This window comes from Callospermophilus lateralis, chromosome 12 (assembly GCF_048772815.1).
Source record: "Callospermophilus lateralis isolate mCalLat2 chromosome 12, mCalLat2.hap1, whole genome shotgun sequence".
NCBI classification, from domain to species: Eukaryota; Metazoa; Chordata; class Mammalia; order Rodentia; family Sciuridae; genus Callospermophilus; species Callospermophilus lateralis.
Window position 1 is genome coordinate 99368467 of NC_135316.1, and position 24972 is coordinate 99393438.

Below are 24972 nucleotides of genomic sequence, written 5' to 3' on the forward strand. Positions count from 1 at the left end.
CCAGGGCCTTTCAACCACTGAGCCCCATCCCCAGACCTTGTTTGCATTTTATTTTGAGACAGGGTCTCACTGAGTGGCTTTCAGCCTGGCTAATTTGCTGAGGCCGGCCTTGAACTTGTCATCCTGCTGCCTCGGCCTCCCTGAGCCTCTGGGATTACAGTGTGCCCCACTACACCTGGCAATCCTAATTCTTATTTTTTCAGATAAATGCCGTGAAGTGGCACATGTGATTTCTTTTCCAAATTCAGGCTTTACCTGCACACTCCCTGTGACCCACTGTGACCCCACCCCACGCCCCCAGCACAGCTGCTGGGCCACCAGGGAGGAGTCTGTGGCCCTCTGTTCCCAGACACTGGAGCACCCTGTTGGAGGAAATGAGATGAGTTGTTGACGAGGAAGGAACAGCAGGCACTGGCCGCTTCTCTGAGGGTCGCGATTCCATATTTATCTTTCCTTCCACTTTTCTTGAAACGGCTGCTTATCTCGGGTCCCTTGTCTTCTAGCGGGGCCCTCACAGGCGGCTTGGCCTCGAGGTGTGTTGGGGGGCCTGAACATGGTGGGCTCTGCCTGCTGGGATCTGATTGGAATCCACTTTTTTTCCGGGGGGGGGGGCCCTGGGATGCTGTAGGTCTTTCCTGCTGAGCTCCCCAGTTTCCAGGGACACTTCTTTGACGCTGTGTGGGGTGTGCGCTCTGTTGCAGAACCCTGCGGTAGACGCAGGCTTAGAGGGGAGCGGGGATCACAGTTTGGGGTACACATTTTGACTCGACGCCCCATTTTCAGTACAGTGTTTGCTCCAGCTCTTGGCCGGTCCCCGTCCCTTTGTACACAGGTCCCTGGATTCAGCCTCCACAGAAGGGACGTGCCCGGCCGGGGAAAGGGCTGGTGTCTGCCCTGTGTGCAGCCCCTGGAGTCAGGACTGGGCAGAGCCGTCCCAGTTCAGTGTCTGTCTTCTGTCACTGACGTTCTTCTTTCCTGCCATCTCTCTCTGACCCCTTGTGGGTGCCGCCTTTTTAATTGAACAATTACCCTGGAGTGGGGTTTGGGAGCCGCGAGAGATGCTCCCTGAACGCAGCCGTCTGTGTTCAAAGAGGAATGCTCGTGGGCTCCCTTCACTTGGTGACCATGTCCCTGGGACACTCAGGAGTCCCCCAAACGTGCATTTCAATTCCCGCGGAGTGGACCACGGTGTGTTCTGCTCTGCTTTGTCTTCTCACCGTGTTTCTAGTTTATTGGTGAAATCCCCCATTGGATGTCCTCATTGACCTTGCCCTAGAATTCCTAGATCAGAATGCCCTGGTTCAAATATGGGTCTTTAGGACCTTTGAATGCATCTTTGCAGCTTGCATTTGAAAGAGCTCTCCCCGTTTCTCGTCCACTGCTGTCTGTTGGCACAGGCACGGACATGCTACTCCAGGTGGGAGACATCAGGGGAACCACATGCTTTGAGGCCTGGCTATCTGAGGTCACATCCTAGCTGGGCGGCCTTGAGCAAATTACTCAACTACTCTGAAGTTGTCTCATCCCCAAGAAGTGGGAAATAATAGGAATAATAGCACACGGATGGTCTAAGTTTAGGTTTCGCCTTGCTGGCCAAAATGGGACCAAAACCACTGCAGTCACTTTCTTAGGTAGTCATGACATTTTTTTTTTTTTTTTTTTTTTTGTGGTTATTGCTCTGAAAGTTGATATTTTTGGGGGAACTGTTTCAAACTCACCCCGAATCTCCCCATTTATAGAAGGAATATTAACATTTTGCAAACTCCATCTGGAACTTGCTACAGACAGAGTCAGAAGGGTGGATGGGACCTTTACTGTACAGTAATTTTACTTAAAGGTAGAAAATAAAATTGATTAAAGCAGAGAAAAGGAAACTGAAGAGAAACTGAAAGAATTCTGACTTTTCCACAGGAGATTAGAGGTATCTTTTGGAAACCAAATTTATGAGAAAAGATGATAAATTTTAAGAGATTAGAATAATTCCTCATAAACGTCACATTTCAATTTGAGATATATATACTTTCTCCTTGGAGAGAAAAAAATCAGTATCAGCCTTAGGCTGCCTCTCCTACCCTTACCTCCAAAATTTTATCAGTTAATTATGAATTTCACAATATCAAGGATTGTAACATTCATATTCTGTTCTAATACCACTTTGCCGAGCTCTTTGGCTGAGTCGTCTGGGGTGGATTTAGCCTTTGTTACCAGGCTTTTTATTATGGCTTTGCCAGTCCTGAATTTCAATTCTGACGCCCTCTTGGTCGCCTGGGTTTCACTGTCGGCTTGTTTATTTAAAGGTGTCCGTGGGCTCTGTCTCCCTTGGGTTCCTAACTCCTTGGCCACGGGTGGGTCTCACCTTTATATCTCAAGAGCGGTTTGGCCACGTACCAAGGATTTGCTCAGGCTCTTGTCCCAGTGTTTCATAGATGTTTCTCTCTCATTTTTTGCCTTGGATATTTCTGGAGGAGAAAGCCGAGGCCGGGTTGGTGTTCTTCTCCTTTGCTCATGACTAGCTTTTTCCATTGTTTGTGCCCATGAAATTATTTCATTCCTTTTGAAGTTTAGGGTTTGTTTTAAAATCTTAACTTTAATTATCTTTTTTTTTTTTGTACCAGGGATTGAAGCCAGGGGTGCTTAACCACTGAGCCACATCCCTAGCTGTTTTTTTTTTTTTTTTGAGACAGGGTCTCACTAAGTAGCTGAGGCTGGTCTCTTACTTGTGATCCTCCTACTTCAGCCTCCCAAGGCACTGGGATTACAGGCGTGTGCCCCTGCGCCCAGCTTGAAGTTTGGACCTTTACAGAATGTTTGGCCACTGGCTGTTCTATGTCACTTTCCTGAAACTTCTTATACTGTAATATCTGCAGATTCAAGTTCTATCTGAAGGTTTTTAAGATCTTTTCATATTTTGCATATTTTCGAGTAATGCTCACTTTTCAGGAATGTCGATGCCGTGTACCTTCTTTCTCTTGTTTCCTTCCAAATCCAGCACCTGTCCCTGCAGTCATTTGTGTATCTTTGTTCCTTTCTCAAGTGAGTTCCCTGGGTCTTGTTAGCAGGCGCTGCTTCCGTAATTTATCCCTGGAGTTGTGGGACTCCCGTTCTGCAACTAGCCTTTAGTCCATCTCTCCCTAAAGTCCCATCAGTCCACGTTAAGTCTCTTGGACTGAAGGTGATCAACCTTCCCGAACTTCACATCTGAGCCTCTGTTCAGCTTTAGCATTTTTGAGTCAGTGGAGAACTCCTTTCTGTGAACTCCGTCTGTTGCCTTGCTTTCGGGGCCGGCTTCCTGACCCGTCACGCAGGCTCCCTGCTTGGGCGGATGCTCTGTCCCCCCTGTCTTGAAGTTCTTCGAGAGTTTCAGCAGTGGACTCGGCATGTTCATTTTTTAGCAGCTCCTGTTGGTGACGTTCATGATGCACATTATTATGTGCCTTTGCCCGGGCCCCTGTTTTGGGATCACTCATCTTCAAAGGAGGCCGAGCTGTCTGCCACAAGAGCCAAAGTGAGCCAGGCGCGGTGGCACACGCCTGTCATCCTGGCAGCTGGGGAGGCTGAGGCAGGAGGATTGCAAGTTCAAAGCCAGCCTCAGCAACTTAATGAGGCTCTTAGTAACTCAGTGGGACCCTGTCTCTAAATAAAATATAAAAAGGGGGTTGGGGATGTGGCTCAGTGGTCAAGTGGGTTCAATACTCAGTACCAACCAACCAACAAACAAAAACCACACACACACACACACACACACACACACACACAAAACAACAACAACAACAACAACAAAAAAAAAACCCCACCACCACCGACAAAAAGCTGACGTGAGCCATGTGGGGGTCGGAAGGCGGGCTGGGAGGGGGCTGGGTCTGCTGTTTGAGCATCTGTTCTTTCTTTTTCCTTGAGGGTAATTTGCCTTCAGTGTTTGGCTGGTGAGTCTCTTGTGCCCAGGCCTGAGGTGGACGTGGTGGCTGTCCCCCTTGCCCTTCCAAAGACAGGTCCAGGCCGGGCCCTAGGTACTCAATACGGCATCCACGTGGTTTGTCCTTCCCCTCCACCCCAGACAGCCAGCCAGATTTTAACTTTTAAACTACCTGAGGAGGGAGGACGAAGGCAGATTTTGAAGACCCAGCGATACGTTAACTTGTCATTTTTAAATTGCCTGCGGGGATAGGGCATGGATTATTTAGTAATTGGAAAATTATTCACACTGTGGGAAAACGGGAGCATGCTGGGCCAGCAGCTTGCCCTGACCCGTCCCCAGCCTCGGCCACCCGTCGGCAGGCGCAGAGAGAGTTCACGGCAGGATCCATCCACACAGCTCTGTCCTCGCCTGTCCCCAGAGACTGCTCCCATCAGTCACCTCCCCCCTCCTCCCCTCCCCTGCCCTCGACAGCCACCATTCTGCCTCCTGTCCCTGAAGGGCCTGTCCTGGGCACACATGTCAGAGGTTGTGTCTTTTTTGACTTTGTGACTGCCATCTTGCACTCAGCAGGGCGAGTTCGTGGGCCGTCCACGTCATGGGGTGTCACAACCGTCTTCTTCGAGGCTGAGCCATGTCACGTTGCATGTAGTGCCACATTTTGTTTATCCACTCACCTGTCAGTGACTCTTGGGTCCCTTCCACCTTTCAGCGGTGCAGGTGGATGAACAAAATGGGAAGTGTCTGTTCAACTCGGGGAAGTCGAGTTGCTGCTTGGGCCTCTGGGTGTGGCTGGAGGCGGGGTGGCCGGACCTTTTGAGGGTTGTCATACCAGTTCCCAGAGCTCAGGCATCATATTCACATATCTTTAAGTCTAGAAGCTAATAGAGCTTTTCGAAATGGTTGCCTTGGCTGCTCGAATCCCTTCCCAGGAAGGTGGAATGCTGCTGTGAGCTCCATCTTTGTGACTGCCTCGCTCCGTGTTTGAATGTCTGAAGTCTGAGCCTCACTCTCGGCCCAGCTGAGTCCGGACGATGCTGTAAGAGAAGGCACAACAGGGAAAGTTCCCGATAGAAACGCAGGGTGCTCCGGGCTCTCCAGTAGAGGGGAGCAGGAATGGTTTTGGGGAGGATGTGGCATTTGAGATGATCCTTTGATGAAGGAAGAAAATGTCATTGGGGGGGGAATTTGGGAAATAGTTGTTGGGCAGGGGGACCAAGGGAGGTTGTGAGCCCTGAAGGGAAATAGAGAAAAGTCTGGAAAGATTGGCTTAGTGTCACCTTAGGGATCTTGAATGCAAGGCCAAATGACTCATTGCAAAAACCATGTGGCGGTTGGAATCTAGTGCAGAAGTCTGATGGACAAATGCAAATTGTCTTATTCCCATTTTCCTCTTGTAACTTCTGTGACCAGAATTTCTGTCCTCTTTTTTTTTTTTTTAATGTATCACCTTTTTACCTTTATTTAATACACACTGTTAGAATCGACGTGTAAAATGTGCGTTGAACACTCTTTGGGGAGTCAGGCAGATTCTGAAGACCATCGCTTGTGACTTGAGAAACAGCGGATTCCTGGGGGGGGGGGGGTCTAATGAGCTAGTCCCTGTTTCCAGAGCAAGCACGGTCTCAGAGCTCTGAAGTCCCTTTGGGTGGCCGCAGGGTGCCCTCCGCCCCTCAGCTGGCAGGACTGCCAACTTGAGCGAGGCCGTCCGCACCCCTCAGGTGTGTGGGCTCTTCCCGGGGGCTGCTGTCCTTGGTGTTTGGCAGTGTCCTCGTGCCCGGGGACCCTGTCCTTGACAGCCCTGAGTGTCTGCGACAGCCACCAGAGGGATTCCTTAGTTGACATTGGCCTAGGTTGTGCCGAGAACCCTGCGCCCCGTGGACCAGAGTGTTCTGAGGTTGGAACTTCACCTTTGAGGGGAGACGACCAAGGCCCACGGAGGTTTTCCTGCCCAAAGGTGTCCGACTTCCTCCACTTCCCAGCATCCCTGTCCTCTGGGCTCTGAGGGAGCCCTTCCTCTCCCACCTGCCCCCTGATGCAGGGCTGCTGACCTCGATGCTCCCAGGGAATGGCTGGGTGCCCCGATGGGGGCTGGCCGATGGGTTCTGGCCCCCGGGGACATGCTTGTTAAAAGGACTGAGATCATGTAATCTGTGGCCAAGTTCATGACCTTCTGCGCTCTGGGGGGCTGTGGAGGCAGGCTGAAGGTTGTGATGGGCAGAAGTGAGTTTTTTGGGGGGCTCATTGTGAAACCATATAGGAAGAACACTTAATGGATATTTAAGGCCCTTCCATTTCTGATCCGTCCTCAGAAGTCCTTTGCTGACCTAAGTCACCATGGCCTGTTTCAAGCCAGGTTCATAGAGGTACCTGTTCACCTCCGTCCGTGTCACCGGCAGAGGGTAACTGCTTCTGATGATCAGGGAATAATTAAAGATTCTTTTAGGAAACCTGGCTTTGTAATGAGCAGCTCAGAAAAGGATTTGAGTAAATGATGAATTAGTTAACCAGATTATGCACATTGTAGGAAAAAAATTCCCTAACCAACCAATATATATTCAAATTAAATACATATTCAATAGAGAGAATATTTATTATCGCAGTGTGTATTAAAAAAGACTTTTCAAGTCGGGCGTAGTTGGATTTTTAATTTAACAACTAGTTTGAGGCCTCACAATAATAAATATGTTTTGCATTTTTATTTTTAGTTTCCTAGGGAAGATTTCAAGTGTGGATAAACTCTTGTCCCAATTTCAGGAGCAACAGTTGAGATTTGTGATTTCTCTTAACAAAAACCTTTTGGGTGATTCTTGTTGAAAAGTCTAATTGTTTTTACCTTGTTCATTGAAGTTCATCTTTTCATCCTACCAGGTTTCTTTTACTAGAAATATCTATATCTAGTGACTGAAATGTGCCCTGCCTTTCTCCTCTCCCTCCCGCTCCCTACCCCCCCCCCCTTCTCTCTCCTTGTTTTCATTCTCCTTCTCTCTCCTCCCTGTGCTCTGGTTTTTGTGACCATGTCTGCAATAGTTTTGTGTTCGCTTTTCTCCCTTTGAGCTGATCTGTTGAAGAATTGGGATGGTGGTGAGATTAAAGCAATTTCCACTCCTTTGAAAATATTTGTAAAAGAAAATGAGCATGTTCCCCTTTTCTGCAAGGTTATTTTGCATTGATACGGGAACAATCACCATGCAAGCCTTTTAGAATGGATTCTATTCAGTGTGGTGCCTCTTATGATCTTAAGAAGTGGCGAAAGGCTTTGGCTGTGCTTTCCAGGGGGATAGTGGTTAGACACCAGCGCTTAAAGAAACTCCTACCTCAGAGTCGCATACCTCTTTCTGCCTTGCAGACTTATGGGTCACCTTCATTTGCTTCTCATTGGAAATTTTCAGCTGCTGCCTTACCCAGCCTGCAGAGGTGAGAGACCTCATGACCTTTGGAGACTATGACTATCATTTCTGTTTTTTTCTTTTATATAAAAACAGTTACATAGGTAGATTTTTGACTCCAGGATACCAATGACCAGTGCTGTAAATGGGTGAACTCTCCTGCCACCTTCCTAAACCCACGTAAGCCCAGCCCTCCCCAAGAGCAGACGCGGTACCCAGAACGTGGCAGCACCTTGACTGAGGCATTATGGGGACTCCCAGCCTTGCCCCAGCTACCACGGTAACCTCTGATGCCATTTCTCCTACTTCTAAGAGCTCCCTTTGCAGATCTGTTGGCACAACTGACCTCTGAGAACTGGTCTATGGTCTCAGCATCCAAATGCAAACTTGAGAGTCTTTGACCAGGTGAAATGAACACTGGGAACATTGAATTGGGCTTAAGAACATGCTTTTCAGTGCACAGGGCATTACACATAGTGTCGTTCAGCATCATGGCGGCACCGTGGGCTTTCCAGGGTTGGCTTGGGAACCCTTTCACTATGTAACAGTGGAAAGTGCTTTGGGGGGTTCCAAGAATTCATAAATACAGAAGTAAATTTTTGCAGTATAACCTGGTCATGATCTGTAGGCTACCAAGATAAATTTCATCCTGATTATGAAGGCATCGTAAACCATTACTTTATTTTAGCATTTCTTTCCTTCCTGCATTATAACAGTAAATCCAACCTTTCAGTTAAAGGAGAAAAATGGCTTTGAATCCTAAAACCCAAACAAGTTAAATTGTTTACATCAGATATCCAGATATTGTCTATGTGTCCACAGTCATTTGTGAAGCAATTGTTAAAAGAAATATTATACCAAGTGGAGTCTTCTGTGTTGTAGAGTCTTCATGTACAGAAGTTGAGCATATGCTTTTCTAGGCAGTAGAGGTATCATAACTTGGTTAACCTTTCTTTGGATGTTTTGAGTTGGCATTAATGTAAATAACACCACAAAGAGCATGTTTGTGCTAATAGCCTTTTGGTTTCTTGGAATGATTTCTCAAAGCTAAATTCTTATAAATGGTAAATTGCGAGGAGCCTATGGTATTTATGGTATTGGCACATAATCGATTTCTACAAGTGTAATATCACATTGCCATCAATTCCAGCAACATAACATTGGCTGCTACTTGTTATTTTTTGAAAAAATAATCCCTAGAAAATTTCTTTGAAGATTTAAAATGGAGGAAAATGACATTAATTCACCTATACAGGTAATAAGACAAGACCTGGTCCCTCTAAGCTCAAACTGGTGTTTTGTCCAATAGACTTTGCGAGATGCCTGTTTTCCTGCAGCCTGTACCCAAGCCACCAGTCACGTGTGTACGCATACGCGTGTGTCCACCCGGCAACCTGTCTTTCACAGCAACCTTTGTCTTTGGATAGTTATGGTTTCTGAGTCCCCCAAAACCAGACTGCGGTGTGATCATCTCCTTTCAGAGGAGAGCCGAGCTCCGGTGAAGCGCCGGCTGCCTTCCTCACCTGGGCCTGTGGGTGTAGGTGGGATCGCAGACCCCGGGAGACGTCGTGGGGTGCAGCGTTTGCTCCTGCTACACCTCCTCCGGGTGTTCTCTGCCTTAGTGATCTATGATGTGCACACACTGATGCTTCACTGAGCAGTTAGTAAGTGATATTTGGTGCCTTACAAGAATGGAGACTTTGTCTAGGATTGAGTTTAGGAAAATGTTCTTGAATCCTTCAAAACTCTCTGGGTGTGGCTCAGGAGGCTGAGACAGGAGGATCTCGAGTTCAAAGCTAGCCTCAGTATCGATGTGCTAAGCAACTCAGTGAGACCCTGTCTCTAAATATAATACAAAATAGGGCTGGGGATGTGACTCGGTGGTCACGTGTCCCTGAGTTCAATCCCCGGGTATAGAAAAACCCCAAAAAACTCTTTGGGCATGTTCTTAAAGTCACAGCCTACCTTCCTATCTCCAGCCCTCGTCTCTGTCTAGTGCGTGGTCATGTCATGAGCATTTCTTCCAAATGCCTTGCTGAAGCCCAGGTGTGTTGAGACTAATGAGCTCTGATCACCCAGCCCGGAAGTCTGTCAAAGATGGGAAAGGAGGTGATTGTGGCTTGATTTGCTTTTAATGAAGCCATCTTAGCTTCTACCAACCACCATTTCCCTTTCTAAGTCCTTTTATTTATAATGATCTGTGTGGACAGGCGCCTAGCAGGACATCCTAGTTTCTGCAACTACATAAAATTAATGCATTCTTTAGTTTTCTGCCTGCCAGATGGATTTTCTGTGGCTTTGTCATGCTGTATGAAGTAGTCTTCCTGGATTTTTGTGTTGTAGAAATTTTGCATATTAATTTAAAGACCTAGCTACCATATTGGTTCCTTCTGAACACTAATAAGCTTATTGCTATTACTGTGACTTCTTTAACTTGTAATTGGCTACACTTGATTATTAGCACCGATCAAGATAATTATTAATCACAATTAAATATTTAATAAAAATTGTGTTGGCATGGTAATAATTTTTTTACAGTGGTCATAATAAATATAGAACTGTAGGGGTTTTCACCATTCATGTTTTGAGACCTACAGTTGAAGTTTTGCTATGGCATTGGGACCACAAACACTTAGGCTCCTCTCCAAAACCGTGACACGGTAAGGCCTTCAGTGGATGTCACATGACCTGGCACAGCTGAGTTGGAGCTCACGTGTGGTTTCCCCACCGCCCACAGGTCCAGAGCCCTGGCAGCCTCTGCAGGAGGGCCGCCAGTGTCCCCCGACCTGACCTGGGTCTCACCTTCCCTGCAGGCTCCCTGCCAGCTGTCCCCCAGAGGCCCTGACTGCGCACTGGCCTCCGCTGGGTTTCCGCTTCTCGTGACTTTCAGCCCTTCTCAGAAGAAGAGAAATAACAATAACGCACAGTCTCCCCTCCCTGTTTTGATGTATTCGTCCCCACTTTTCAACAGTGTGTGTATAAATAAGGGCATGAATGAAGAACAAATGTTCAGTTTTTGAATGCCTTTGTATATCTGTGTAACCCTGGGATTTTTTATATTATTTAGTTATTGTATGATTGACACTGTCTTTTCTGGCTGTAATAGAGTGGACAGTTTTCTGCTGGTTCCGTCTCAATTCTCAGTTTAAATCCTGTGTGTTTACAGTAGGATGGGTTCTTTTTGTATTTCATTGCATAGGTAGGATTTTATGGAGATTTTTTTTGGAGGGGGCATAACTTTCTATTAAAAATGTTCTTGTTTTGTTTGGACCCAAGTAAAATGAGTTTGGAATCTAACTTTTTTTTTTTTTTTTTAAGTTTGTTTATCTGAAAATTTGGAAGTTTGGGGAAAAAAATTCTCAGACTGACTTAGTTATATAGATGTTGGGAAGAGGAAAATTCCATAATTATTTCGTGATGTTTTTCCTTTTGGTCTATTCATGTTTTCTGTAACAGATTATAAGTTCTTACGTTGTTTAAATCTTATTTTCTCTTGGTTTGGTTTGTCTATTTTCTTTGTAGTTGGAAAATGCTTTAGACATTTGTGCTCATTATTCTTGTTTACAATGATGGAGGATGTTCCTTTAATCGGGGCTTGTGTAGGATAACATTTACTTAGATTTTCAGTGTTAACAAATATTCTTAGAAACTTTATTTATTTGAGTTCCGGTGATTGAACTCAGGGGCACTCGACCATTGAGCCACATCCCCAGCCCTGTTTTGTATTTTATTTAGAGACAGGGTCTTAATAGGTTGTTTAGGGCCTCGTGGTTGCTGAGGCTGGCTTTGAACTGGAGATCCTCCTGCCTCAGCCTCCTGATCCACTGGGATTATAGGAGTGCAACACCGCACCCAGCGGGAACTATTCCAACCAGTGCAGGGTGTTTGACTTGCAAAGGCCTGGTCCATTTTGCTTTCAACTCTTCTAACTTTAGACCTTGTGATGGGAGAGCGAGGGGAAGCTGCACACAGCTTCTCTGATAGATGAGTATTTGTGTCAAGTCCAGTTGTTGTTTCAGCCTGTGCCTGAGAAACACGTATGTTCCTGTCTTGCCTTTTCCTTTTGTACGGACATGGTTACTTGCACTCTGCCTGCGCTGGTTGGGTTGGGGTTTCTGTTACTGTGGCTTGTTGGAGGGCACTGTGGAACGCGGGTGGCCTTCGGCCCTAGCTTCCGCCCCTTCCCTGCCCCTCCCTGGCTGATGCCCTCAGTGAGTCCTGCTTCTGCAGGTGCTCACCCTCTGGACGTGGTGCAGAACTGCATGCGTCACCTTAAGGGGATCCGTGAACCGCACTTGCTCTCCGTGACGGGTGATGGCGCTTTGTGGGAAGATGGAGTGATTGACTGAAGCTTGTCTCCTCAGTAGCCACAGGAACAGCAGCTTTGATGTCCCATTTCAGTCTGTGACTCGCCTCTTTAGCCAGAAGCGATCTGGAACTTGCTCCTGGGCCCAGGACCCTCTCCACTCCTGTCCTGCGCGTCCTGCGGCCGAGCTGTGCAGTTTGAACTACTCTAAAGGGCGGTGACTTCACCCGTGAGCAGCGTCTGAGTCTAACCCAGCCCTCCATGGGGCTCCCAGGGTGTTGTCGGAGACTTTCTGATGCTCGCGTCAGCAGGGCAGCGGGCACCATGGAGCCTTCCTCCTGCGGGTGCTCAGTGTGGCCCTGACCTCCTGTTGATTAACCCTTGCTAAAGGAAGCGAGAAAGATTCTAAGACATTTTAAAAACTCCTAACACGCAACTACAAACCGTGCACCAGACTCTTTATTGGGGTTTCCTAGTCACTCAGCAAACACTCTGATGATTCCCCAGCTTTTCCCTCTGACACCCTTCAGAGCTCCCCGGGATGATCAGCCAGGAGCTTGATTGACACCTGGGTGCTGAACTAGGGAAGCTTAGTGATGAATCATAAGGTCCCTGGAGACTAGAGCGGGGGACTTTCAGAAATGGCCCCACAGGAAGGTGTGCTGTGAAGGACAAGCCCCCGGGCACTGCCTGTCTGCAGCTCATCTCTGTCTGCTGCTGACTGGCGGGGGGCCCGGGCAGGCCGACTGCATTGGTTCTGCCTCAGTTTCCTCACCTGTACAACGGGGGCAGTGATAGTGTCCCCTCATGGAGGTTGTGAGGATTAATGAGCTAGTATTTATTTTATTTATTTATTTTTTAAATTAAAAATATATATTTTGTTCTGTAGTTGTAGACGGGCAGCAGGCCTTGACCTATGTTCATATGCGGTGCTAAGGACCGGACCCAGTGCTCACACCTGCTGGGCCAGCACCCTGCCGCCAAGCCCAGCCCCAGCCCCAGCCCCGTGAGTGGGTATTTATTAAGCTCTCGGCTCAGTGCTCGCCACGTGGATGGTGCTGCCTACGAGTTGGTCAGGTGAAAATAGTACTTAGGTTTCCCCAACTCCTGAAGGCCCAGCCTACAGTCCAGGCCCATTTGTCATTTTCATTCAAAATGTCAGACATTAGGATGGAAGCAGGCTTTCCCGCCAGGGATCCTCTCCGTCCTGCTTCCTCCACTGCAGGGAGCCATCGGATCCCACCGGCCTCTTTTTTACAGTAATATGCCCCGACAATGTGCTGTTTGTAGTCACTGGTTTTTTAAACGGGCAGCCTTGTTTAATGACCTACCTGATCCGTGAGCCAGGCTGACATTTAGACTTCCTCATCACATCACAAGGGGTTTGGCTTTTTAAATTCCAGGCTTTATTCCTTGACATTTCACTGTTGCAACCGATCATTCATTCCAGGGAAGGACACGGTACCCTTTCCCTTCTGTTGGATTTTATTGCCTCATTTGGATTGTGATAATATGCTCGTAGTTTATTTTTCAAAAAACATTGAAACTGTTGGAGAAGTTAACAGCCTGTCCTTGGAGGCTTACTGGAAATTGCTTTCCTCTCCCCACCTCCAAAGAAAGCCCTTTCATTTGTGATTCACTGGATTTGGTAAGCTGGAGGGGATGTTTTCTTTCTTTCTTTCTTTCTTTTTTTTTTTTTTTCCTTAAAATTGTATTAAAACAATACTGTTACTCCAGAATAGATGTCAGAAAAATGTTACACAGGATGCAGAACACATTTAAATTTTGGCATCGATTCCTTAAGAATCATTTCCACAGTGTGTGAAATCTCAGCAGAGAATCACAAAGGGCAGGTGGATGTTTTATTGGAAACTTCCTTATTAAATAGTGATGCCACTGGGAATATGCAATCTTGACTTGGAAATAAATCCAACTTTGCTTTGTGATTTATTAAAGAAAATAACCTAGTGTCTTTTTTTTTTTTTTCTTTTTAAAACATTCTGGACACATTTAGTTTGTTATTGAAACCTATCATTTTCTCATGCACTAAAGGAAGCAAGTTATCTCCTAGGGCCTCTGAGATAAGCTAAATTACACTTGCCAGGTAAGATAAGTGAAATTACCTGCTGGGGACCAGATGTGGGTTTGGCTGAGTCAGAAACTGACAGTATGGTGTCTGCCCACTGAGCCCCAGGGCTTGGCCTGTCATTCCCAACCTCAACTTCGACCTATTCCTTTGGAGGTAATATCTACTTACTTCCATTTCTGCAACTGAAAAGCATCTCAAAGTAGCCAAGACCTGAAAGCAACCATGATGTCATTCAGCAGAATGGTTAAATGAACTGTGGTATGTCTATACAGTGGAAAGCTATTAGTCATATAAGGAAGTGAGATATCAAAGCCACACACGCACTCAAAAACCCACAGAGAAACCTCAAATGTATGTTGCTTAGGTGAAAGAAGCCAGTTTGGAAAGGCCACATACCATATGCTGACAATATGACCTTCTGGAGGGTGCAGAACTAGAGACAGTAGGATGAGGGGCTGTTGGGGCAGGTGGGGGAGGGGAAGGGGCAAATAGATGGAGAACAGACTTCAGGGCGGTGAAATGATGCCGGTTGGCACAGTGGTGCTGAAGTATGATATTAGACAGCTGTCAAAACCCATGGGATGTGCTACACAGTGTGATTCCTAATGTAAATGATAGACTTTGGTTAATAATCATGAACCAGAGCTGGACACGGTGGTGTTCACCTGTAATCCCAGCACCTTGGGAGGCTGGGTTCATGAGTTCAAAGCCAGCCTCAGCAACTTAGTGAGGCCCTAAGCAACTCAGTGAGATCCTGTCTCTAAATAAAATTCAAAAAAAAAAAAAGGGCTGGGGATGTGGCTCAGTGGTGGAGTGTCCCTGAGTTCACTCCCTAGTACCAATGGTAATAATCGTGGTGAATCAGCCTTGGTCCATCCACTGTATTTAACAGCTAGACCACACTGATGCAGGGTGTGCATAGCAGGAAGCTCCACAGCGGGCCAGAAGGTGTATGGGAGCTCTCTGTATCATCTGCTCAGTTTTCCTAAAACATAAAACTGCAATCTATTAACTATAGACCAATTCATTTCTTATCCATATTATTGGTAACTAGCCTGTCTCTATTTCTCAATGGCCGCTTTCTCTCTTTGTGCCAGTGACCAGCTAGTCCCCCCAGAATGGAAGGACTTTTCTTAGGGCCCAGATGACATTCAGCACTGTGGCTCAGCCTCTGGGCTGGGTTAGTTTTGGTTCCAGGGATTGAACCCAGGGGCGCTCAACCATTGAGCCACATTCCTAGGCCTTTTTTGTTTTAATAATTATTTTTCAGTTTTCGGTGGACACAACATCTTTATTTTATTTTTATGTGGTGCTGAGGACTGAACCCAGCGCCCGCGTATGCCAGGCTTGAGCTCCATCCCCAGCCCCTCCCCCCCCCCTTTTTAAAATAATTTTTTAGTTGTAGATTGACACAACACCTTTATCTTATTCATTTATTTTTATGTACTGCTGAGGATCTAACCCAGTGCCTCATACGTTTGAGGCAAGCGCTCTGCCACTGAGCCACAACCCCAGCCTGGCCTTCTTATTTTTTATTTTGAGACACAGTCTCACGAAGCTGCTGAGACTGTGATCTTGGATCTTCTACCTTGGTCTCCCAAGTCCAGCTTTGGTGCCGGTCCTCTTGCCTCGATGTTCCCCATTAGGGTTTTATAATGGATTTTGAGGCTCGGTTTTTTTGTAAAAATGGGATTCATGCTGCAGGGACCGTGTTGTCATGGGCTCCCCAAATGTCCTCCCAGCTCCGGGGATGCGGGATTCCTCCTGGCGTTTGCTTCCCCTTCTCTCCTGTGAATCCTGGCATCCACTTTAGCCCCTCATCTTGGTTCTTTCTTCTTGTGTCCCTTTCAGACACCCTCCAGATGTCACCCACGGTCTCGGTGTCCCCTCTGGAACAGGCTCTAACATAGTGACACGTCTCTGGTGTCTCTTTCTGGACCCTCCGGCTTCTCTGTTTGGCCAGAGTCGATCTCTGGGGAGAGCCCTGGAGAGGTGGCCGCAGGGTGAGGGGTGGTGGCTGCTCAGGAAGTGGCAGCAGGACCGCAGAGCTTCCTGGGCACCGAGTCAGGGTGCCCACAGGGACCTTCGTCCTCTGGGCACGTCCTCGTCCTCTCTCCTCTGTCTGAGTTCTGGACTTTCACACGTTCCACCTTCTTCCCCACGGGAGGTGCTGGACGGCGGACTGGTCCCAGCGCGCGTCTCTCTCCCTCCATCGTCGCCGTCACCACCTTCTTTTCTTGTGTCACACGTATCACGGATGCACCTAACTGGCCTGTGTCCTGATCTCGCCAGCGCACACTGTCCAAGTTTGTCCTTAAACCCACGTGTTCCTTCGCCTCGCCTTAAGGACGAGCAGCCGTCCCGCCCCCGTGGACCGTCCCCTGGGTTTGGTACTCAGGCATCCTGCGCTCTGCCCCTCACTGCCCTTTCCTTTCCCGCTCCCGGTTTCCCCACCTGTCTTCAGGATCCACCGTCAGCACCGATCCCGGTACATGGTGGATGCTTAGTGCACACCACTGAGTGTACCAACGTGTCCCCCACGCCGTGCCACCTGTCCCCCACGCTGTGCCACCTGCCATCACTGGTCCTTAAAAAACCCCAGCGTTTTCTCAAGGACCAGTTCACGTCTTGGTTCCTCAGTGAGGTGGCTTCTCCCAGGCTTTCCAGTTCACCTGTTGTCAGAAGCAGACATTCAGCAGCTCCGGGTACCTGTTCCCTCTTGACTGGTGGATATGCATCCCTTTTCCACTGACACGGCCACAGGGCGCCATACTGCTGCTTCCCGTCCCACAAGGGCAAAATGCAGTCACGGAAACATAGAATACCCCCATGGATGTTTGTTCATGGTGGAGAAGGCGATTATTTGGACACTTAAACGATGGTGTACTTTAAGTATTATGCTTGCTGTTTTTATTGATGTTGAGTGAGCAGTTCTAGTGACCCTGCACCTTTCCTGTGGGCAGCCAGGCAGGCAGGGGTTAGGTACTTTCTACAAATATTTGGAGAGGCTGACCATCATCAATTAAAGAGAGAGACTTGCTTCAGTGAGTGGATGACAACGCAGTGTCCTTAGCAGAGTGAGTTTGGCCCAGCCTAAGAATGTGCCCGTGTGCACATTAGTGTGTGGTCAGAGGGGCTGGCAGGGGCGGTTCTCCAGAAGGCCACCTTCTTCCTTTGTTTAGTGTCCCCTTGCCTTCTTCGTAGAGGGTGGATGATGGCTGAGCTCAAGTTGGAAGACTGTGCTCTCAGGATCATCAAGAAATTGGCATCATCTAAATCTGAATTATTGGGGATTTATTTTTTTCTGGTTTCCTGATTTTCTGCAGCCGTAGGACAGCTTTCTCTTTCCAGTTCCTATTATTTCTGCCTCCATTCCACATTTTTGTCTTTGTTGGTCTAGTTAATGGAGGAAATGTGCTCTGCCAAGTCAGAGTGCAAAGATATTGCCTTTATTTTGAGAAGGTTAGATTATAAGTTAAAAGTGATTTGGCAAAGAATTTAGTTCTGGGGGGATAAGAGATATTGCAAAAAAAATAATAAATAAGGGGCTCACTGCGTGTGGTGTGTGTGTGAAGCATGGCAGGGAGATAGACGTGTTCTCGGGGAAGTCATCTCACCGGGAAGAGCCTGCTTTGTGGCCATTTGAAGTTTACACCCTTATCTGAGCCAGTCCTAATTGGGATCCTCAGCAGCAGAGCAGTGGTCCCCAGGCTGAGCCTGCATCTCAAACCTTGAACACTTGTTAAAACCCAGGGACCCAGGCCACCCCAGCATTTCCAAGTCAGTGGGGTTCGGGTTGCTGTTAAGAACTTGGCTGTCTAGCCAACCCAAGTGCTTCTGCTTCTGCTGACTTGCCGGCACCTTTGAGGAAGCTCTGCTGGATGGCGGGTGAGGACAGTGATCCCAGCAGCGCCACTGGCTGCTGTTCTGACGGCTCCAAGTCCAGGACCACTGACTTGGAGCCCAGAGCCAGCCCTTGCCCTAAAGCAAGAGGCTGATGTCGTCCTCCAGGGAACTAGACCCTCGTCATCTCGTGGGCAAGGCAGGGAGAGGAGAAAGGCCTGGGAAATGTGGACTATGAGCTGAACGCAAGCCCAGCCCAGGGAGGAAGGAGGGGGGCTTCTCCCCGAAAGACCGGGTCTGGAGGTGGCTCTGGAGCCAGGAAGGAGAAGCAGCAGAAGAGCTTAACACAGCCCTGGGACCCCGAAGCTTGCTGGACCCCAGTGTCCCACGGTGGGCGTGCAGTCACTGGAGGAGAGCCGTCCTGCGGGTGGGTGAGACCCTGCTGGGAACTTGCACCTTTCACTTGGTACTGACTAGACTCAGGTTTTGAGCCGATAGGGTTATGGTTAAAACAGCTTTTCTGAATTAATGTGTACAAAAATGATAAACATGAAGAAATAGCCCTTCTGTTCTGAATTTTTCCTTGAAATATGTTCTGGAGATTTGTTGGAAGAATTTAAGATAGCCTGTTTAATTAACAAAAACTTTAAAATTTTTTTATTTTGGTAAGGGAGAAAAAAAAAAAAAACGGTGACATATAGTCTTGATTTAGTTTCTGTAGTTAATTCTTTCTTCCTTACTTTGCTGGTGGAATTGGAGCTCCCTCCTTGCAGACGGTGACCTGGCCCCTTTTCTCAGATGATCAAACAGGCCGAGCTGGTCCTCCCCCCGTGTGAAGTGTCTGGGTGATGTAAAACAGTGGACTGTGGTTGTTTCTCTTGCTCGCAGACTTTTTGGGAAATAAGTGCATTTATCCACACAGATAGCTGTGTTTGAACTCTCCAGAACCCCTTATCTAAGTCCCCGGGCTTGGAGAAGCCCAGCCGAGGTGCTGTGCTTCTGCAGAGCTGCTGGCTGCCAGTCTTTCTGGTTTGTCTACACCCTCCCCTCTCCTGGGGCCGTCTCTGGCCCTGGTACCCCAGGGGACAGGAGCATAAGGTGGCTTTGTCCCACAGCAGTTTCTGGCTCCTAAGAGCAAGGTAGATGAAAAGAGCTGTTGGGAATCCAGTCATCTTCTCTTTGCATCTGACATATTTGACTTCTGTCCCCACAAAACAACAAATGCAAAGTCACTGGCTGACATGTGTGTGCTGAGTGCTTTGGGGACCTCACAGCCCAGCCCTTTAGCTTCCTGTCAATTTCTCTCTTTCTCTCCTCCCCTCCCTCTCTCCCTCTCTTCCTCTCTCCTATGAATAACAACTTTCTATGAATTTTTCTTAACCTGGAATTTTTAAGTAGCTTATATTTAAACCAGGAAGGGGGAAATCTTGCACAGAGTTCCTCTTTGTTAACCTGTTTTGATTGACAGCTGTCCCTTTCTTCACTGTGATTTCATTTCATTAGATTTATGCTCTAAACAGGGCTGAAGTAGTCAGCAGCTTTTTGTGCTTTTAGTAGATGAAAGAAAAAAAATAATTAGTTTTTAGTAGGTAATATGTGTGTATGGTACAAAATTTAAAAGGCATAAAATGAAAAACAAGACTCGAGCTTCTTCAGGCTTGTCCTTCAAAAGGCCTGTGGCCACAAGGGAGCCAGCTTGCTGGACATTGACTTCTGCATTCTTCCAGAGAGGTTCTGGTCCACAGAGCCAAGCTTTGTTGATATATATATATATATTTTTTTTGGTGGTGCGGGGGATCGAACCCAGGGCCTTTTGCATGCCAGGCAAGCACTCTGCCAGCTGAGCCACATCCAGCCCTGGTGAAGTGTAATTTTCATATCATGACTTTGGCCTCCTCTCAGTGTACAATGTAATGGTCTTTTTCAGTAGTTTAGACTTGTGTGACTGTGAATACAACCTAGCATCTGAACATTTCTGTTAGCCCCTAAAGACCCAGCCCCTGTGCCTTTTACTGTCAGCTCAACTCCCACACCAGCCCCAGGCAAGCAGTCTGGATATTTACTCTCTGGAGAAAGCCTTTTCTCCATATGCGATGCAAGTTAGTTATTGGCAGGACCCTCGTGTGGGTTTGCAGACAGGGTGCATGCTCTCAGAAATTTTTATGACCTTGGGTAGTGTATGGGTGGGGGTGTTTTATGTAAAAATAGGATCTTGTCCTGTGTAGTCTTTTTTGCCTGGCTTTGTTCACTTAGTGAAATGTTTTTGAGGTTCCTTCATGTTGTGTTGTATATCAACACTTGGGTTTTCGTGGTGCTGAATAATAACCTCTTGTATAGATGCATTATGTTCTGTTTCTGTATTCACCACTTGATGAACTTTGGGTTATTTCCATTTGTCTGTGTTTTTTGACTGTGAGCATTTATATGAGTCTTTGGACATGTTTTTATTTGTCTTGGGGACATACTGAGGAATGAAATTGTTGCATTATTAGGGGAAGGGTTTGGGTCCTGTGCTAAATTTATAACATTTTAAAGAAACTTCCAAAACATTCCCAAACTATTTGTAGCATTTTATATTCCCAGCAGCAATGAATGAGTTCCGATTCGTCCATGTCCTTGACAACACTTGTTATTGTTGGCCTTTTTATTGTAGCCATTATAGTGGGTGTGAAACATAACTCATCATGGTGCAGTTTGCATTTCCTAATGACCAGTGAGGTTACTTTTTTCATGTGCTAACTAACCATCTCTCTGGAGACATAAATTCTTGCTTTTGCCAGTTTTAAAATGTGAAGTAGCAGCCAACTTTCAATGCCTCTTACCATTTCTACTCCTTTCCCTGCTGTGTTTTTAATTATGTTATATTGAATATTTTCAGGAGGTATAATATTTTGTAGCCATTATAATTATTGTAGTCTTCCTCTTATGAGATAAATAAATTTAAAGTTTAATAATGACTTTTTCATCGTTTCATTACTTACCTCTTGTTTTGCTGAATTTTATCCTTTAATTTCTCTGAGAAGGGCTTTGGTAACTTTTTTCTGAATTCTTGCCTATTTAAACATTTGGCTGTTTAGGTTTGAGTGTATGTATGGCTGGGTTTAAAGTTTTGATTAATTATTCCTTTGGAGGCATTTTGACAGGTCAGGTGTGTGCTGTGCAGAAACCTGAACTTTTGTGCCCTCCAGTTTTTATTTGAAGCTTTCATCTAGGTTTCTAAATAATTCCTTCCTAATTTTTAAAGACCAGCGGTAACCTGGGAAATGTCCTTGTGGTGAGCGTTTTCTGGTAGTTATTCCTGGTGTGGAATATGTTCATGTATTGTGGAAAACCATCTTTCATTTCTAGAATGATTTCCTGAATTACTCACTAAGGTCCCCCCCACCTTTGTTCTGTTATTTTTCCCCCATTAGGGATGCCAATTGTGGGGTGTCGGATCACTTCATGATCTTTCATGTCTATTCTTTTTCTTACTGTTTTCAGCCCTGTACTTGCTTTCCTCAACCCCCATTGTTTCACCAGCACTTATTTTCTTTCACCTGCCTCCAGTTTGGCCTCTATTTTGGTGACACAGGTTGAATAACTTTACATGGAATTCCGGGGACCCTGAGTATTTCAGATTTGGATTTTCTTGGATTTGGGACGATTTATACATACGTAATGAGATGGCCCCGAGTCTGCCCACAAAGGTCTTTTCTGTTGCATACTCACCTTATGTACATAACCTGAAAGTGACTCTGTGCGATGTTCTTAGGGCGTCAGTGTTTTGGCCGCCATTGGTCATGTGAGGTCAGGTGTGGAATTTCCCACTCGTGACATCATGTCGGTGCCCTCAGAGTTTTGGATTTGGGAGCGTTTCAGACTCGGGATTTTCAGATTAGGGATGCTCAACCAATATTTTTATTCTTGTTCTTGTTTTTGTTTTTTCCTCGGGGATCTGCCTTCCTGCTTTACTTCTGCTTCTAGCATTTTCCTCCAGGAGTCTCCCCAGAGCTTCCTGAACCCTTGTAAATCCTTTTATGTTCTTGTTTATGGAATCTGTCATTTTGTTACACTTTGTGAATGATGGTAACATGGGCAAAATTTTAATTTGTTGCACATGACATTTCCGGGATGGGTGTTCATCTGTCTTTTTTTTTTTTTTTTTTTTTTTAATTTCCTGCAGCATCCTGTAAAAGGTCCATTTTTTCACTAGAGGAGTTCTTTATCCACCAGCTTTTTGCAGGAGCCTCCCCCTTGGGCCATCAGAGAGGGCCTGGCCCATCCTCATGGGAACCCTATGGGGTGTGTGTGTGTGTGTGTGTGTGTGTGTGGGATCTTGCAGCCTCTGGGTTTCTCTTGCTTGCTGAGACTTGGGTGGTGAAGACGCTGTTCCTGACACTACCTGCCTTCCTCCCCTCACCTCAGCACCTAGGCTGCTTCGTCCAAATGTGACTTGCCTGTGGGCTTCTCATTCCAAGCCACCTGTGCCCGGGAAAGGGACTACTGCCCATCTACACATCTGTCATGTCGTTCCAAGAAAGTCATTGCTGGCTGGTGTTCTACTTATTTTGGGGACCCAGGCTCTGCCGTTTTTGTCTGAAAGCCGCAGCCCTCTAAGCCTCTTGCTTCTCTGTCTGACCTCCCCCGCCGCTGGGCAGCCCTTTCTCACAGCCTGTGGACTGGGGCTACAGATGTCTTCTCTCTCCTGCGGGGAGGAGTTTGCATTTTTGTGTGTGTGCTCCTTATTGCTTTGGGTGAATTCCAAGAGGAAGTCTTTAAACCAGGATATGATGGCAAGACAACTCTAGTTTTTAATCTTTTCTCTGCTGGTGAAAAAGCTTATTACTTTTTGTTAATTTGAAGTAACTTTTCAAATTGAGCAAAGCAGTTTCACAAAGAGCTTTTTACTTTTAGGCTTGGAATGATCCCGTTAGGGATAATGAAGCCTTCGTTTTGACGGTTCCTCCAGAGTCCAGAGGTCAGAAAGCGAATGGAGGGGAAGCCAGAACAGAGCAGGGGTTAATGTTTATACACAGGAGACCTTTAGGTTGGTTGGACTTGTTTACCTGGAGGGTGACCCTGTATTCCGGGCTTACCAGTTTTGGTGCCAAACATCGATTGCGGTTTATGACTTGGAGCGTTCTTGCGATGTTCCCTTGGCATTCTTGGGATGCTGGGCTCAGGACTCGCGGCTGGGTTTATATTTGAATTAAACAGAACTTTCCATGCACAGTGACTGTTGCACACAAGCCGGGAAACAGAACACGTGGCATACTTTGTGAAAACGTCAGTACCCAGAAGTAGAAATGATACAGGCCTCGGGTCATTTGAGGATTACAGGAAAAGGAAGTTAAGGCACCGAATCTCCATTAATCATTAACTCAGATTCTTAAATGCCAGGGTACTAAAAATTTGTGTATGCCTCTGAGGGTCTTGGGCAAGAGGGAAAGAAAAGGTTCTGTTCCGGGGATGAGGACCTTGCTCAGTACTCAGGTAGGTCAGAAGATGCCTTGGTAGGGAAGGGCTCTGGCACCTTTTGGGGGGTGACATGGGACTTGGGGCCGCTTCCTTCCTGTCATCAGCTCCATGGCTGGTCATTGAAGCCCAGCCAGTCCCGTGATCCTTGACTGAGCAGCAGCAGCAGAGTGGCAGGGCCCAGCACAGAGGCCATGAGAGGAAGGGCCAGATCCCCCAGTGGGAGGGAGCGCAGAGGAGGCTCCCCGGGTGCAGGACGCAGTTTTCTCTGGAGATTGCATTTATCTTTAATCATGAGACATCAAACAGGAAACATATACAGAAGTAATTTTGCCTGATTTGTGACCATTTTGAGCACAGCTGGTAGTGACTACATCACCCCTCACATTGGACTCACTGAACTCATGTGGGTGCTGTCTTCCTGGGCTCAGAGTCAGCAGCTTTGGTCTCATCCTTCAGGACTACTAGGTGGCCCAGCACACCTCCAAGCCGGTTAGAAGTCGATTCCTGGGGCGTATTTAGGGCAGGAACAGGGACTTGCCGAGTGTTCAAAAAGGAAGGAGCGGGTCCGGGGAAAGAGTCAATAGTGGTCTCTCCCGGGCTTTGGTGGTGGTTGGGGGTGGAGAGTGCGCAGCAGGCACTCAGGCTCTACTGTCCCACGGAGGGACACATTTTTTAGGCCAGGGTGATTTGGCTGCTGGCCCAGGTTGTTGATGGGGCTCACAGCCTCTGTCCTGCTGCCCTGGGGCTGGCCTCGCCCGTGGGGCCCTGCCAGAGGATTCACCACCGGGAGGCTGGGCGCCTCCATAAGGAAGTTTCTGGGAAATTTCTTGGGACCTGACTCTCAGGAAGAGGCTGAGACGTGGGGCAGGACCCTGCAGAGTGGAACGCCCAGCCGCTGGCTGCCCTGAGGAGTGAGCTGAAGGGCCCCTGTGTCGAGTGTAGGATGTGGGCTTGACTCTGTGCCTCACGCCTGCTGCCACACTGCTGGCTTTGTCACTAGGTGTCCCCTTGGCCCTCTCCTGTCCCCCCCTCCCATCTTCTTGTCCTCCGTCATCCCTCGTGACCGGCTGGTGGATCTTCTGCCTCCTGGTCCCCCTGTGCCCTCTCCGTTCAAATCTCAGGCTTTCACTCACCCAGCGAGGTGGACTCTGCCCGGCCTGCATCCAGCTCCACCTCCCCCTCCCTGACAGCCCGGGACGTCCCCTACAAGCCCAGCCAGGGTCCCAGACCCACACCTGCCCTCCTGCCTGCCACCTCTGCCCTGCAGGGAAACCTTCCCATCACGGTCACCCTTTGCGCTCATCTCCTCCGAGTAGCTGACCATTCACACACTGGGTTAATGTGTCCACAAAGGCGGGTTTATCCATCTCCCCTCGTCCCATCCCTCTGTCCAAGCTGTCACTCAAGCATGGCTTTGGAATGGACGTCCTGGTCCCCGCCCTCCCACCTCTTTCTCCATCACCGATCCTCTGCAGGTTCTCTTGTCTAAGCTGCTTCTTCTGTCACGTGTCACTCTGGCCCCGCAGTGTCCTGTGCCTACAGGGTACAGGCTGCATGTCTCGGCTGGCGCTCGCGGGCCTCTGGGTCTTAGCTCAGCCTGTTTCCACGTGTGCCTCTTGTTCTTCTGCCCACGTGCCATCTCACTTCTGTCCCGAGTCCTCCTCTGTCCCTCTTGTGTGTCTCCTGTCTCTGTCCAAGGATTGCTCCACTGTTGAGACACAACTGCGCTCAGAGCCGCCTCCCCTCAGTGGAAGACTCCCCCACCCTGAAACCCTCGTCTTCCTCAGAGGTCGCCTTCCTCGGTGTCCCTTCCATGCTTCACCTGCAGCCGTCGTACAAATGCGCCAGCTGATGGCGTGGTCTTTAGGGAGCCCACACTGAGCTCCCCTCTGCCGGGCTTTGTGCTTAGGTGGGTGCTGAGATGCAAAGAGTGTGCAAGATTGGGACCTCCTTTAGGGTCCCCATTGTGCCA

At 47.7% G+C, this 24972-nt stretch overlaps 1 protein-coding gene across 5 annotated transcripts in view; it reads left to right on the top strand.

Annotated features, from left to right (window-relative positions):
• The window catches only part of Farp1 (FERM, ARH/RhoGEF and pleckstrin domain protein 1), a 265061-nt gene that overhangs the window by 29523 nt on the left and 210566 nt on the right, over positions 1-24972 (top strand). The window lies entirely within an intron of this gene.